The sequence below is a fragment of the Haliaeetus leucocephalus genome, unplaced genomic scaffold, assembly GCF_000737465.1.
Source record: "Haliaeetus leucocephalus isolate CR32 unplaced genomic scaffold, Haliaeetus_leucocephalus-4.0 Scaffold871, whole genome shotgun sequence".
Taxonomy (NCBI): domain Eukaryota; kingdom Metazoa; phylum Chordata; class Aves; order Accipitriformes; family Accipitridae; genus Haliaeetus; species Haliaeetus leucocephalus.
This window is the reverse complement of record NW_010973307.1, coordinates 2,886,209-2,901,392: the sequence shown is the minus strand read 5'-3', so window position 1 is coordinate 2,901,392 and position 15,184 is coordinate 2,886,209.

The window sequence follows — 15,184 nt, the reverse complement described above, 5'->3', positions numbered from 1 at the left end:
CCAGTCTGGGCCAGTTCTTAATGTAGATGCAATGGTAACAAGGCCATAGGAAGCATTGTCAGGAGACTGAAGGATTTGCATGTTTCTTGTTTTAGTCTTCCCCCGAATCCCGAGGGAATATTCAGTGCAATTTAACATTGCAGGTTCGAGGGTGGGAAGAGCGGGCTGATGTGTCTCCTTGGAGGTTTGTAACTTGGGTAAAGCTCAGCCTGGAAATTTTGAGAAATGTCATAAAATTGCTAATCATTATCATGGGACAAAGAGGACAGTGGTGGAGTCAGGGAATCATGGATGAGTTACCTTGACTCCAGTCCCTGGGAAAACACTGCAGAAATTCTTACATAATTCGTTCAATATTTGGCCACTGGAGGCCCACGGAGCAATGAAAAACAACCTACATGGCTCACTGGGAGCAATTCTCAACAAACCAACCTAATTTTTGTCTCTGACCAGAAAGCTGGCTTTGGTGACTAAGGTAGCAAGATGTTTCATCTAGCCAAGAGCCACAGACGCAAGGTCCGCACCTCAGCGCTGAGGGTATGGGGAACTTTGGGAGTCATCCACAGATGGCAGAGGACTGGAGCTCCTCATGGTTCCCTGGCCCCATGGTGGGATGGGTCCAGGCTGAAGCCCCAGACGTGTGATGAGGTCCCAGGGTGACATGGAGGTGTCAGATCCTGGCAGCTGACATCGTCCCACACCCAAGGACTCGGACAACCCAGCAGCCTTCACAGCAGCCCCAGCTTGCTGCCGATCATGCAACAAAGCTCCCATATGGGATTTGCTCTTGGCCTTTCCGCAGTTTATCTGCAACTCAAAAAGCCCCAGGTTGAACATCTCTAGGGAAAAAAAAATAGTCCTTAAAAAGACCTTCAGCACCATCCCACATGCAGACTTCTGTTCCAGACAGCTTCCCCGTAGCACAATGTGTCTAGTTGGTACTCTGTGAACAACCTGGTGTGGGACAGACCATCTGTTGATGTACCATGCACAGAAGGGCTGCAAACAATGTGGAAGGCAGGATCAAAACTCAAATGATCACTTTGGAGTGGGGGAATAGCCTGAAAAATGTGAGATAGCAAGCAGTAGGAGAAGACTTAAACCTGGGAAATGTAGGGAAACCGGGAATGACTAGAAGGCACCAACAATGGGGGGAAATAAAAAAGGAAGGAGTAGAGCTAAAAAATAACTAATGAAATAAGAACCTGTAGTAAAATACTGGTTCAAAAGGACCAGTTTCTTTCTGGACCAATTATCTGTGATGAAAGAGGATAATTGCTCCCTGTCTCAGAGATGGAAAAGCCATAGCTATAACACCATGCCCATATCTGGCCACTGCACTTAAGGAAATTGGGGATGAACCAGATATGGAGCAGAGAAGAGAGGGAGGGACACAACCAGATGATTAGAAAAGACAGTCTGAGGAAGAGTTTGGAGGAACCGGACTTGTTTTGTCCAGAAATCAAAAGCATACAGGAACTCCAGTGCAGGCTGCTAGGGATGAGGGCAAGCAGTTGGTTTCCTTGTCCACTGCCACCTGGAAAAGCAGAAATCAGCATAATTTAGCATGTTGGAGAACAAGCAGGGTACCAGAACACCTGGGACTGGCTAAGGGGTGGTGAGATTGTCTTTTTTCATCATCAGACTTGTCACGAATGGACTGTTTGACCTGACCACGGAACGGGGAAAGGAGCTGGGTGGCTTCCCAAAGGCTCCTCCAGTTCATCAGGTTCTCCATATCTATCACTTTATGAATCAATCTAGGAAGCCCTCTCAGAATGCATCTTTCCTCAGGTCCGATGCAATGTCTTAACCACAAAACCAGTCCTGTGCTATTTACTCTCTGTAAAGTGCAGTTTACTCTTCTGCAAATTAAGTGTCCCATTTAATCCTATGAAACACTCACTTGCTTTGTTCAAACTGAGATGGGAAAGGAAAAAAAAAGGATTTCCCACAGATCCTCATTCAGATTTCAAAATTAATTCCCTTCCACTATCGTGTTCATTTTCTGAGAAGCAGCTAGGCAGCAAATTTCATTTACACAAGACATTTGTTGCCATCTAGTTTCAAGTGTTATTTACCACAAACATCAGATCAGAAGCAAATGATACTTTTGTAGATATGGGAATTGCTCCTCTGGTCAGGAAGCAAGAAAAGAAGTAGGTGAGCAGCACATAAGCAATACCAATGGCTCAGTCCAACAAAAATATTCATGATGAAACTGCTGAAATAAAAAAGCATTCCTGTCCCAGATATCAAATACTTTTGGATTTGCAAATGGCTGGAAGGAAAGTTCATAGTTTTCTATGAGGAGGAGAAAATGCCAGGCCCAATAGAGCATGTTTGATAAATTATTCATAAAAAATTATGTACTGAGGACTAGTCAAAATCCAGCAGCAGCAGCAGACGGGTTCAGCAGTGAAAAAAAGCAAATAGGTCTGCAGCAGTTTTTAAACTGTTTTAATGCATCCAGTTTATAGCCCGTTTTATTCATTAGCCCTGGTTGTCTGGGAAGTTCTTGTGGCAGGATTGAGGTTACTTCTGAAGATTTCAGAACCAACATTGCTCACAGTCTCAGCAGGGTTCAGCTTTGTAAATACAGCAAATCAGATTTAGGTCTTCTGAAGAGAAATAAAGAGGGAAACCCACAAGGACATTGCTCACTTTTCAAAGTGTAGCTGCACTTTCAAGGCTGACCCAGTACCGTCATTTCAGGGCTGTTTGAGCAACCACTGGAAAATAAAAGAGCACTAAAAATAGCCAACATGGGCTCATTAGCTCTTTAATTACACATTGGTTTTCCTTTCTCTCATCTACACTTGCAACTTTGTCCTGTGATCTCACCACTGACATTGATTGGGGAATGCCAGGAGCTGCCTTGGTCTGGTGGACACCACTATGATTCACTACCAGTCCATCTTCCTATCCTTCCCTTTTCCACAAATTGGAAGAATGGGATTCCCCCATGAAGCCCATGCTAAGACAAGCATCAAGGAATAGAAAATGCAGGCAGTAACAGCCTCTGAAGTGCTCAGAGCCTGTCCCGGTACGTGAAATCCAGGTGTGTCCTCAGTAGGAGACATGACTTAAAGAAGCAACCAGCTAAACAGACATCCATGAAGCTTGGGCTACAGCAGTGCCCACGTTACCAGGGACAATTCTAGTTTTAAACCCAATTCAACAGGTATGGCTGAATAACATATCCGTAACATATTCCGCAATCCTGGACCACAGGATTGTCTACACAAAGGTGACCCTCTAGAGTGGGCAAAGCAGAGGCTATGTGTAGGATGTGTCCTGCTACATCATTTAGACTTAGTAACTGCACCAATGCTACTACACTAACCTGGGCTCAGATTCTGGGAAGCTGTTGTCCCCACTGGTCAGTTGTCAGCATGAACCTTGGCCTGGGTTTGACCCAGACCAACCAGCACTGATCTTGCCGAGCACAGTTCAGGAGTCAGCAAAGGCCAGGAATTATTCCCAAGAGCAATGTGGATGCAGCAGCCTTGTTTTGGACCAGTGTCCCATAGGGGTGGTGATGCACTGAGATCTATTGATCTTGCTACAGGCCTTGCATATGCTACTGGTGGGCAATATTATGAGAAAGCTCAGCACCATGGTAGCCACGGGGCTCATGAACTGCCTCTGGAGCAGCAAGAGGGACAGGCAACTCCATACCACCATTTGTCAGTGTCACAAGGATTGCCCTCAAGGTTTGCACCCTGGCTTGGGCAGGTCAGAGGGAAGAGGAGAAGTGTGACTTATGCCCATCAACCAAAGCAAAGCGGCAGTGCCTTTTTCTGCAGAGAGAGTCCTTCTCCTAAACGTGTAGGAATGTACCTCCAGGCTCAGCTACCCAGGGACACTTGGCAAAGTGAGTCTAAATAAACCAAGTGCTTCCCTGCATGAGGAGGTTAGACCCAGCCTCACCATTCCTATGCTGGGGTATCACTGGAGTTGCCCAAATCAAGACCTCTGTCAACTTGCCGGCTTTTCTGTTTGCAGCACAGACACAGGAGACTCCTGTTTGCCACCATTCCCTCCCATATCACAACTGCTTTTACAGTTGGGCTCGCTGATCTTAAAGGTCTTTTCCAACCTAAATGATTCTATGATTCTATGTTTCATTGTGGTACTCATTGCCGCAGGATGCTGTGGAAGATACAGGGGTTGAAAAGGGGTCAGTCACATTGCTGAAGGGTGCCATTAAACACGGTAGTCCAGCTGCTACTTCCAGCTCAGGAATTCCTTCAAGACATGATTATAGCAGACAAAGAGATGGGCAAAACAGAGAGATCACTCCAGATTTGCCATGCGTCTTACACTTTTTCCTGCACATCAGCTTTTGGCCACTGCCTCAGGCCATGTGCTGGGCTAGGTAGACCTTCAATTTGATTTAACATGTCATTCTTCTTTTCAAATGTTGCTGAATTAAGGTTAATGATGCTTTTTCTGGAGCCCAAAGACAACAAACCAGTTGGTTTTCACAGCATATTTGGCTGCTCGGGTCCATGACTCTGCTCACTCCACCCGCAGATGCTCTGCCCCGCTATATACCTCAGTGAGGTGACAAGCTGGGATACAACAGCATCTCTGAGCTACAACAGGACAAATAAAACAAATGATTGAGTTCTTGTGGCTTCCCAAGCATCCAGGAAACACTCTGTACACCATGTTGTTTGGGACATTTCAGTTTTGAATACTGCAAACTTTTTAATTTCCACATGCTCCTTGTAAAGCAGGAGCTGTGCTGGAGCTTTCATTTGTTCACTCATTGTAGAGTCAATGAGCCAGGGAAAGTATCATGGCACACTTATCCCACAGATTCATTCAAATCCACATCTAGCACAAACAGCAACACTAATAGTGCTTGTAAATATCGTTTGCTTAACGTTCTCTGAAGCACTTGGGAAAGTGCTCTGCTTGAAAAGAAAATCTCTGCTTTAACTCAGCACTCAGGTCCCAGCTTGCTCTACAGAGAGAGAGGGAGATTTACAAACAGGTAAAATGCACATGCACACGTGATTAGATGTTTTGTTAAGTTGTAGGCAAGGAGTTGGAAAAATCAGTTTAATCTACTGAGGTGTGCCTCTAATAAACCCTGGGATAGTGCCTACCTCCCCAGTGGTACTTAGAAAGCGGGCACTGCCAGAGGGCAGGACAGCATCAGTCCTACCTAAGCCAGTCCTACTGAAGTGTCTCTAACCCCTTCTTCATCTCTACTTGTGAATGCTCAGTTCCCATCCAGATAACCTACCCAGTGTCAACCTATCCTACCAGGAGAAAGTTTCTCCTGGTGTCTCACCTCATGCTCCTTTCTGGCCTGAAGTCCATTTGCTCACTTTTGCCTTACTGGTTTGTTTTCTAGACTCTTTATCTTATCACAAGAAGATCTCTAAGCCACTCTTGTGCCACATATTATATAAACACAGTGACCTTCAATTAAATAATGATATAATGGCCTGGCACTCTTCTCTGTCAGGATGAAGATGCTGGCATCTGGTCCCTGTAACTCTACTCTTATTTGCATGGTTTCAATCCAGGCCAACTAGCACTGAGCCAAACCATCCCCAGGTGCTACTAAGAAGGTAGCACAGGTCCTGGGTCGGTCCCAACATGCCATTTGGGTATGGCCATGTTTACGCTCTCCATGGGTCCATGGGTATATGTGCTTTAGCTCCTGTGAAAGAAGCTATTCCAAACCTTCCTACAGAACCAAAGACCAGGCAAGTCTCCAGAAAATTCACATTGAAAACCTGGTCGAGGTGGAGGCAACTGCTACCTACCTTGTGCTATAACATGGCAGGAGTCCACTCTGCAGGCAGATGAGGAACAGCACAAAAAGCAATCAGGTCGTAGACTGAGCTGAAGTTGTCCTCTCCAGAAGTTGTTTGTTGGTAGCAAGCCAGGGAAAATATTAAGGAAATTGTTAAAAGGGAACTTGGCAGACTGATGAAAGGGAACAGGGAGCCTATTTTGTCAGAAAGATGTCCTGGGATGGGTATTAGGAGGAAAGATGTAATTGCTGTGTAAAGCAATTTCTTCACTTGTTTTTCCCCTACCTTTCTAGGTGAAAGATGGTCTTTCCAGGATTGCTGCTCTGCTCTGGCCCCGGTTAAAACCCCTTGGCATTCTTCCCTTGGCATTTATTTCTGCCTCCCTTCCCACCCTCAAAGGTGTCCTGGCTGTATTTTTTTTCTCTAGGTCCCTTCACAGCTTCTCCCACTGGCCCGGGATCTCTGCACCCTCATCCCTCTATCATACTCCTCTTCTCTCCCTTCTCCTTCACATCCCAGCCTCAAAGACCACATTGCTGAAGCGTTTGCCCAATGCTTGTGACCCAGACTTGTCATTGTATGCAGAGATATGCAGGGATCCCATTGCTCCTGATGCATCTGGGGAACTGAGAGCGTGGAGGGGTAAGAAGAGATCCTCTTTGCAACTCAGGGCTGATTACCCGAGCCTAAGAGAGGGGTTTGGTAGCTCCCAACCCACACCACAGCCCCCTGCTGCAGCACACAGGCCATCATCCCTCTAGTCCTGGGGTAAGAAAGGAATGGTCCACCTCCCTTCTGCTAGAAGTGCCTTGCTGCCCCTGAAAAAACAGGGTGTCCGTAGGCAAGAGTTACCATTGAATGACAGACCTGCGTCTGAAGGAGGACAGCTTGCACAGCCCACTTCATACTTGGGCTTTCTCTATGAAGTGATGGATCAAGGGGTCAGTTATCATTAACTGGGCTAAACACGCGTTTGGGTTCAGCAGGGGACTCAGTAGGAGGCACAAACTGAAGCCAGAAAACCGGAGCAGAGAAGCCAAAGCACAGCTCATCGGCAGCAATAGAGACGTGTCCCTCCGTGTGTGTGGTCTGTTTATGCACCATTCCGGGCAGGGATGTGGAGGGGGTGACAAAGGAGGTGGGCGAAGAAAATCGGGAATAGGAGTTGAATTTGGGGGTTTGGTGGAAGAAACAGTCAGTCCTTACTTACAGACTGAGCGAGCGGGGCTGAGGAGGGACGGGACGGGTATCAGGCACTCAGTCCCTGTGTGAGCAGGCTCACCTGGGAGTCCCAGTGCAGGGACCACGCCACTGCCAGGGGATGCAAACTGGTTCCCTTGCAGTGGTGCCCACGGGAGACATGGCGCGGTTGTGCCATCCCCTATCTGGGGACTCCACAGGGAGGTCACGTCACCTAGAGCCAGCAGCAGATGATTAGACTTCCAGCTGCATGGTGGTTTACTCTAACCCTGGACCATCCTTACCCCCAGGTCTTCTTCTCTCTCAGGCTACCTCATCCTGTGGTCTGTCCATTTGCTTTTCCTGGAGCATCCTGCTAAAGACACACTCTTGCTCTGGTTTAAAAGAAACTCAGGATTGCCAGGATCTGAAATGTTGCAGATCTGCTCTTGGTTTCGTAGGCTCTGTGTCCATTGTGGAGTAGAAAGAATAAAAAGACACGGCACACTGCAAACATGTTATTAAAATGAACTGTTTATATTATCTCAGTTGAGTCAATACATTATAATGTATTAAAATGGAAAGGTACAAAATTGAAATAAATACTTTCTGATTCATGTATAAATCTTTTGTCAAGATGACATTTTGTTTGTTTTTTTTCATCAGTACATGTTTCAATAAAACATTTAAAATGACAAAGTATCATTTAAAATATGGTTCATGGAAGAAAAGGTTGAAATCAAACAACTTTTGGCTTGTTTTGGCATGAGATCTTGACACAATCTGGGTTCCCCAAAACCACGTAAATGGTGGTAAAATATAAATGCTCAAACTTATTTAAAAAAATAAACAGGCTTTACAAAACCCTCTGATCCTTGACTTAGCCACTTTTCTGTATAGTCTGCACTTACGATATATACATTCATTATTGTCCAAGGGAAGACAGCCACTGACGTTCATTTAAAGAGCTTGGTGGAGAGGCCTAACAAACATTATGCAGCTGACTACAATTAACACGGTTTAAAAAATTCCCGACAGTGCAAAAAACAGCTCAGAAATCAAAGCGTACAAATGGGACAGGGAAGAGGCAAGTGCACAAGCCCAGACCCGATGCAAAGCTCTAGGCATTTCGGCCAGCTCTAACAAAACAGCTTTTGCCAGGATAAGCCAGCTGGCCAGCTTCTCCCGCAAAGGTCTGCCAGCACGCACCTAACGTCGGCTTGCAGATCGGCCTCTTTGCTGACACAGCTCATTTCAGGCTCCCCTGCAGCTCCCAGGGGTATTCGCGCTCCCGGGAAAATCACCCCTCGGCACACGGGGACCTTCTGCAGAGACTCCTTTCTCGTTTGCGGTGAAGGCGAGAGCCGTGCTAAGCAGAATATACTGGTGTAAGCCTGGCGTGGGAGAAGGGGGTGATGTCTAGATGAGAAACTGCAGAGCGGGAAGGGAGGAGGGGGGAGTGTGAATGTGGGTTTGGGACCTTTGAGAAGAGGCAGTGGGGAATTCACTCCCAGGCAGCAGTTTTTATCAGGATCGTGGAGCAGGCTTATTTGTGTGCTTTAGTCTCAACAGTGTGCTTATTTCTTTGTCACTGTAGCCATGGGCTGTAATGGTCCCTCTAACCTCTACCATGTGCTTATCGTTCTGGGGCAATGGACAGGGTGCTGCTTGGGGCAGGACGTGAGAGCGTGGACTCCCCTGTTGAATAATGGTGGCTTTTTCCAAATTTCAGTATTCCAGGAACTTTTCAAGTTTCACCCAAAAGGGGAAAAGAAACACAGTTACATTAAAAATAGTATTAAAGAGAATCTTCCTGCCAACCTCTAGATAAAAATTCTCAATGCCTGGTACAGGTCCTGCGGGTTGTATTGCTGCCAGCGAGTTAAACCGCATAAACTGAAGAGTGGATTTTCTTTGTTTGGTTGGTTTTAAGGCAGTAGAAGATTTTATCACCTCAGAAAGGCAGTACAGCCCCATCCTGGCTCGGTTGAAGGGCAGGCAGGACTTGAGGTCGTGCTGCCTGTGCTGTTGTTGGTGCTCTGCGGGCTGATGGGGACTGACTCCTCTTGGGTACCTGGTTGTTCCTGTCCTGCAAGGGAGGATCTCGTGGCACAAGCTGTTTGCAATGCTCTGAACATTGCTGCAGGCTCAGGGCTCCCATATCAAAGGCAAACCCATTGCAAAGAGAGCCCTGTAAGGTTTGGGACGTGTAGGCTAAAGAGTCAAGGGATGTGGAGAGTATTGTTTGGAAAAATTACTTTCTCTCCTCCCACCAAAAAGCCACTGCATCACAGTTAAAGCTTCTTGGAAAATGCCACTTTCAAGCCATTTCCTGTTGAAAAATACCATAGCCATGGGGAAATGAAGGATGTGATTCGAGGCTCTTGGATGTCTTTGACATTTTAATTCCATTTTTTTCATTTCAGAACAGCTTTTCATTTCAAAATGCAGGGTAATTTATAAAAAAAAGGAGGATGCAAACAGGGAAAGATCGAAACAATCTTCCTGCAAGATACCAAAACTGGTTTTGTTGGCATATGCATTGTTTTGCATATTTTTGTTTCATGTTTGCTGTTAGCCTTGAGGTTTCCATGTGGGCTGGAAAAACAAATTTGCAAAAATTCTTAAGGGGTGGAACAGTTCTTTCCTATCCAACTCCCCTGTGCAGAAAACTTGATTCACCTTAGCTAAAGCTCTCCCCTTCTGTATTTTTGGGCTTGTGACTCAATTTTCAAAGGCAAACGAAGCAGAAGTTCTCTGAGTGCTGCTTTCCAGTGAGGGGTACCCACCTGAAGCTGCTCCAAGAATTTCCATGTACCAGTGTGGATGAAAGGAGATAATTCATCTTACCGTTTTCCCTTAAGAAAATTCACATGGTGCACAAGAAGGGTCTTTTGTGGACTCCTTTTCCACCTCTGGGAGGATAATTAGCACTTTTTTTTAATTTTTTTATTATTTTGTGTCTTAATCCAATCTTCTTGCAGCTTTTAAAAGCCCACCTTAGTGGAGGTCCTTAGATTACTCGCTTTCTTGAAGGAAGTAGCAGAAATTCCTGCACTTGGACAGAATGGTTTTCATTTTGTTAGCCATTCATTCTGGTTAAGATGAAGCTTGGGATAAAATAGCATCCTTCACTGACTATAGGGTAGGCTAGGAATGTGACAAGGTTTTCCTCTGCTCCAGTGCTAGTTGCTGGGATTCATGTCTGCTAGAGCCTGAAACCATTGACTGAAGTCTGTATGGTCAAGGAGAGTCTGTCTCTGTGCATCAAGGTGCTAAACTCCTAGCAAAGCAGAGAAATGATTTAAAAATTACTTTTCTCTGCACATCCTTTCAAATAGCAACCAGCAAACGTTTCCCTGGATGTTCCTGTGGTGCTGTAGGACAGCCCGGGCTGGGTCACAGAAAGCACTGGCATCTCGTATGCAGCCAGCATGTGCACTTGCATGAGTCTCCAGTGAGATTTTGCAGTCCAAAGATTGAGTGTTCATGGTGGCAAAGAGATTGATCGGGTAGTTGTTGGAGGCTTGGGACAGTAGGACAAAAAACCCCTTTGTCCACAGTTGTGTCAGTAATTGCAGCTGTCTCAGGAATAAGAGCAGAGCTTCCCATATCTGATCTCTTCCACATGTCATATCCAGCCTTGCCTGGAGAGATTCTATGTAAATGCCCCAAACCTTGGCATCGAATGAAAGCAATGCATAAAACTCATAACAATGTTGACTTCTGCCAACACTGATGTCTCAAGAAAGAGTTCGTACAGGGAATGCTAATCAGCTAATCTATGAACGGTGGGCATTTCTACCCCACCTTCCAGACAAGGGTCTCAGTAACAGAGCCTCACAACACCCCTGTGAGGTAGATATTATTATACCTGGGTGGGTAAACTGAGGCACACATAGACGAAGTAGAGAGCAAGTGCACGGAAAAGCTATGATGAGGATCCAGGGATCCTTGATGCCAGTCTGTTGCTCTGAGTAGCATTTCCTCTGAAGAAGAAGACACGTGGCTGTCTGCTGGAAGGTGGGAGAGACAGACCAATGAGCTCCTGGGACAATGTATTAACATCCATTTTCCTGGTTGAAATCTAGGGTTCAGCTTGTTAAAGGTCAGAAAAGGACACTGGGCATAACACCAATGAAAGAGGTAATCCAGAACAGCTAAGAAACCAAGTTGGGAGGCGGACATGAACAAAAGCACAACCAAACAGTAGCTCCAAAGGGACATCTGTGGGCTCTTCACAAGAACACACTCAAATGAACTTTGAAACTGTAATGGAAAGACCAAAGGGATTTGCTTTCACAGATCCAGTGGCTTCCAGGGAACCTTCTTCCTCCTCATCTCACGAGAAAGAAAGAGGGAAGGAAGGAAAGAAGGAAAGGGAGAAAGAAAATGAGAGAGACTGAGAAAGGGAGAAAGAGAAAGATAAAAAGAAATAGAGAAAGAAAAATAAAGAAAAAAGGAAAGAAAGAAAACAGAGAAAGAAGAGAGAAAGAAAGAAAGAAAAAGAGGAAGGAAGGAAGGAAGGAAGATAGAAAGAGAAAAGGAAGAAAAAAGGAGAAGAGAAAGAAAAAGAAGGAAAGAACACATGTAAAGCCACATAGTTTTCCCCATTTGCAATCTGTCCCTGCTGGGACAGAGGCAAAGAGGGTATTTTCCCTTTCAACATTCTGCAAAGTGCTGCTAGGCAGAGAAAATACAGGGCAGACTGTCCCATGCAGAAGGTTTTGGGAGATAGCACCTGGCACGAGGTTTGCTACAGTAAGTTGGTTATTCTTTATTGCGTTGGAAATAAAACAGTCATGTAAAGTCCTGCATAAATCCACAGCTCTGGCCTGCAAAATCTCAGCCTCACCTTGACTTTGCTGAATATTTTCAGGGTTTAGGGCTTGAGGTTTTTTTATTTTATTTTATTTTACTTGGTTTCAAGGATGGAAATTAAAGCTAGTCATGGGATTTGTTCTTCTTAGGGGCGGGAAGAGGAAAGTCTGTCTATACAGAGAGATTCTTCTAATGGGTTGCTAGTGAGGGTGAGGTTAGAGGGTGAGTGAAGCAGTGTGCCCAGCTTGTAAACCAGTGTAATTTTTTTTAAGATTATTTTTATCTACCCCAGAACATGCTCCCATTGAGCAAATCAAAGCTTGGTATGCAACTAGAAGATGAACATCTTTCTGGCAGCTGGTAGAGAGCTGTGCCATGCCCTTGGCTGATGCATGTTAGAATAGCTCCAGTTATTTCTGTGGGACTCTGGTAATTTACATCAGATGTATGGCTAATTGCTCAAATGAAAACATTTTCATGCTGGCCTTGAGACAGAGGAGGAGGACCAGCCATCAGAGGCTGACTCTCTGCAGGATGCGGCTCTAAAAGCCAGCTTCCTCTTGATGTATGTGGGGCCACAAAGAGGCAGATAGACCAAGGGCAAGGTGACACTACATGAGCATACTTCCATATCGCATCTCTCCAGGAATAAGCTCTTTTCTAATAGAGCACAGCTCCTTCTCCCAGACATGTTGGAGATACAGAAGGCCAGCTTTGCAGAAGCAAATCTTGGCTGTTAGGAAAGGTTCTTGCAAGGGATTGAATACTGATGTCCTCCATCTGAGGATGCTCCACACCATACAACCTTGAGGGGTCTGAAGTAACTGATCTCACAGCCTTTGAAAGCAAAACTTGATTTCAGCAGGAGCTTTTCTACATAAAGACTTAGGATTCAGGATTGACTGAATCCCTCTTAAAGAGAAAGATCCACTGAGCATCACGCCACGAAACATCAACCAGGTGATCTCCTCCTCTCGCCAGACAGCCAGTGTTTGGGCATTTCCACTGTTTTACTGGAGAAACTCTGGATCTGGAACAAAGTAAGAATAAAGCTTACCAAGCTGGGGAGACGACCGCCATGAGCAGCTTTTCAGAGAGGCAGCCAATCCTGCAACAAATCATAGGATTTGTAGTCAGCATCAAGGCCGCAAGCCGGCATCGATCAAGCTGTATGATTTGGCCATGGGACAGTGCATATATTTGCATGCCAAGCAAGGATTCCTGCCAGTGCCTAATGTCAGGCTGTTTATTTCTGTCCGCATTAAAACCAGTTAGAACATCAAGCAGCAACATCAGAGGGTAACCGTGGTTTAAAGGAAGTAGAGGAGATCAGAGAAGACTGAAAGTTAATTGGCCAATAGCTTTGTATAAAGAAGGGAGGCAAGGAAAGAGAGAGGGGTGGAGTTGTTTTATTTCTGGAGCAGAGGAGGGGCAGATTTGTTCCCTATTCTCCTGTGTGAAAAGAATATTTTAAAAGCCTTTAGGAAAGAAAAAGGTGATGAAAGCAAACTGGAAAAGTTTAGGTTACTTGGACAGCTCAATGCCCAACATTGTGTGAGGACAGAAAAAAAAGGGGAACTGCCCAGAAAAGGAAAATTAAATGAGTCAACCTGTCCTCTCCGGTCTTAGTGTGGACTTAGCTTGGATTTGTGCATGTTCTGCTTTTGCTAAGTTCCCCCAAGGGCGTGATCCACACCTCTTGCACTAGACTGTTGCATAGAGTTGCCATGAGCTGGCAAACGTTGGGCAGGTTCACCCCAGAGGTGGCTGCAGGTTAGTAACAGTGCTCTGCCACTTCACAGGCTGCACGAGTAACATCGTGTTATGCTGGAAAAGCCCTTTGAGACCCTCTGGGGTGAAGAACACAAAGAAAATGGATAGCTCTATGTATCTAAGTCTAGCTCTGTCTTATTTTTGGGAAAGGCCACTGGAGATTTTTCAGGCATTCGGAGACAAGAACATGTCCGCATTGACCAGCGCAGGGAGGTCAATCTCAGGAGACATTAATGGTCACTAAAGCCAGCGACTTTTGATGGTGTTGGTTCCTGCTGCAGGCTTGGAAATGTCCCCATTCTGGTGGTTCAGCAGAAGCAAAGCTTGGAGAAAACTGATAAGAGGTGTGGCGGGGGCAGGAGATATGAAAATAAACCGTGCCCATTGCTTGTGCGGTCTCCACTTGGATGTTTGGTCCTAGATCTCATCACATCCATCGGCCAGACTCAGCTCTGCAGGACGCAGAACCAGCTCCTCTTGAACGTGGCAGGTTTGTGCTTCTGGAAGGGAGCCTGGACCTTACTGCGAATGCTGAAGGTTCATTGTGTTTCTCGTGGTGGCAAGGGCCAATTGTCCACACTCCGCTGCCGGTAACCCGTTATTTCAGCAGCGTTGGGTGGCTGCCACTAAAAGCCAAATTCATCCATTCGAGAGCTGGGAGAAACCCCAGGGGATGCCTGCTGTGATCCTGATAAAACACATGCTGCCGAGAGGAAAAACCCAGCCTTTGTTCGTTAAGGAGGAACCAAATCCTGCTCTCATACCCCTCCGTTGCAGAGACTGCCAGGCCCGATGCTGATGTCCTGGTGTCCGACTGGAGGAAGCCACTCGGGTCCTCCTTGTCCCGGTGGCCCTCGCAGCCTGGTCTCTAGCATCTCCCCGCCAGCAAGTTAAGATCCCAAAGGAAAGTCAAACCTGGACTTCACAGCAAATTAAATGGAACGCAACTGAATTACAACTGTGATGCAAAACATCATTTTGCCGGACGAAACGCAGTTTCCACAACCTGGTTTTAAGGAACAGTATTACATATAGATAGATACACTATGCTAGATCTTGAGAAAAAAATAAATAAATATGCTAAATAAACTAAGACATACAGTATAGGGGATATTCTGATCAACAAACCAATCACCATTAGAATCAAAAAGTAAACCAGCCTTTCACTTAGGACCCTAACAACATTTCTCAATGCACTAAGTACATTTTAAACCATGCAAGTTTACACAAACATCTTAACTAGGTTTTTTTTTTTTTTACTTTTTAAAACACCAACATTATGCATTTCTTTGTTAATTATATTGGTTAAAGTTGCAGCCGTTCACTGCCAAATATCAGATACATCATATACATATTTTTATACAGAATCTGGACAACACAACATTACACAGCCTAAAGAGAGAAAAAAAGATTATTTGTTCCTTTGTTTGTTTGGTTTTTTTCAGTTTTGTAAAAAAGATGAAATGCTGATAGGAAGGAGGGAGAAGGTGTGGGAAATCTTCTACCAAATTAAAGGATTATATCAAAATAATTCCCAAATCACAGTACAACAAGGAAAAAAAATGGTTCAAACTCAGCTCCACATTTAAGATTCTCTTAGCTAAGAAACAAGACTTTACACACAGAATGTA